The sequence below is a fragment of the Triticum aestivum genome, chromosome 5D, assembly GCF_018294505.1.
Source record: "Triticum aestivum cultivar Chinese Spring chromosome 5D, IWGSC CS RefSeq v2.1, whole genome shotgun sequence".
NCBI classification, from domain to species: Eukaryota; Viridiplantae; Streptophyta; class Magnoliopsida; order Poales; family Poaceae; genus Triticum; species Triticum aestivum.
The window spans coordinates 261,597,327-261,599,199 of NC_057808.1; positions in this window are offsets into that span (position 1 = coordinate 261,597,327).

Here is a 1,873-nt window from a genome sequence, read left to right on the forward strand (position 1 = left end):
CCCTCGCCCCGAGCGCCGGAGCCCCGCCGGAACGCCCGCTCCGACGAGGTACTGCCTGCCCCGTTCTTCGCCGGTTTTATTAAAAAAAACCCTAGATCGGTTTTTTTTCGGTTTTACTATTTTGCGAGCGTTCACCGAACCGTTCGTTTTAATGAACGCATTCGTGGGTTTTTCTCTGTTAACGAACGTCCGTTATTTAACCGTTCGTCCGTTTTTCTTTTTCGTCGGATTTTCTCGTTATTTTCTCAGATTCGATTTCTGATCGAATCTTCGATTCTGTTTAACTTCTCGCTCGTTTATCGGAATCAGGCGATTCAAGCGCCTAGAGTTTCGTCTCGAAATTCTCTTTCCGTTTAACCTACTCAAACAAGTTTTTGCTACAGTAAAATTTGAGCTAGATCCAGATTAGCAAACGAAGTTTCTTTCTTTCGCCGTTTGACTTTCGTTGCTTCTTTCGAGTTGATTCTTTTTGCAAACCGGAGTTCTTAAGTTGAACTTTCTAGTTAGATCTTTCATTCGAGTTTTACCTATGCATTAGATGAGTACTGATTGTATGCTTGTTTGTTTGCGATAGAGTACCCGGAGTGTGCCGCTTGTTACTTCGAATCGCTAGGTTTTGCGGATCATCAGCAAGGCAAGTAACACTTTGATCATATCCCGTTCATACCCAGTTTTACTGCATTAGATCTGTTTCCCTCAAACATTGCATGATTAGGATCTAATTAAATTGTGGGTATTGGGAAGTAGTTGAGGTAGTACCTATTGCCCTGTTTATTATCAAACCTTTGGGAGTTACTTCTACGTTGCTTTTACTATTGCCATGCTATGCTCGTAGACGTGGATTGGGTTTGAGTGAAATTCATGACAGATGTGAGATTGTTAATTAATTGTTTACTTAAGGTGGCAACTTAAACTCACATCTGGGTGGATTGAGGTACCTGGGTATTCCAGGATTGCCTGTTTTTCTTTTGGACCGCCACCCAGGTTCAAAGGGATCATGAGATTATTCATGCTAGAAACTCCCGTGTGCAGCCGCAAGCTATTATGGGCTCTAGCATAGTTGACTAAGTTGTGTGAACTCTTACAGTGGTAGACTAGCAGATGTAGGGGAAAGTAGGTGTAACTGTCTACCCATACGTAAGGTGCAAACACACTTCTGAAAGACTGTGTCTTGGTCATCCGTTACTCAAACACCATGTAGTGCGAGTAATCCAACGGAGGAGATCAAGTCTTGTGGGGAAAAGTGCACAAACCTCTGCAGAGTGTATAAACTAATCATGGTTAGCCGTGTCCCCGGTTATGGACAACTTGAGTATCTAGTACTTGGATTATCATGTGAATCTCAACACTATGTTACTTCTAATTAATTTTGTTGGGTTATTGATGACTTTTTAATTGGGATTGAGATGCTGTCAACCATCTCAATGTTTCACAACCACCATGATAGTTAAATAAAATTTATTCCTTTGAAGTAGGATAAAATTGGCTTTTCGCAAAACTGTAACCATAGAGCTTTCCACCAGCCATATATGCATGTAGTATAGCATTTGCTATTATTCATTAATCTCTATGTGCTACATTGCCAGTATATTCTATGTGCTGACCCGTTTTGGGGCTGCAACGTTTCATGTTGCAGACTTTTCAGACGACGAGTAAGATGCCTTAGGTCGTGGTCTTATACTCAGTGATGCCGGTGGAGTTGATGGACTCACTTATCTTCCAAGTCTTCCGTTGTTATCGTTATTAGATGGCCTTAAGCCATGTTTATCATACTTAATCTCTTTGGAGATATTCGATGTAATAAGTGTGTGATTGCTACTCTGTTATAAATCCTCCATTTGTACTGTGCATGTCAGCATTACTGATCCAGGGA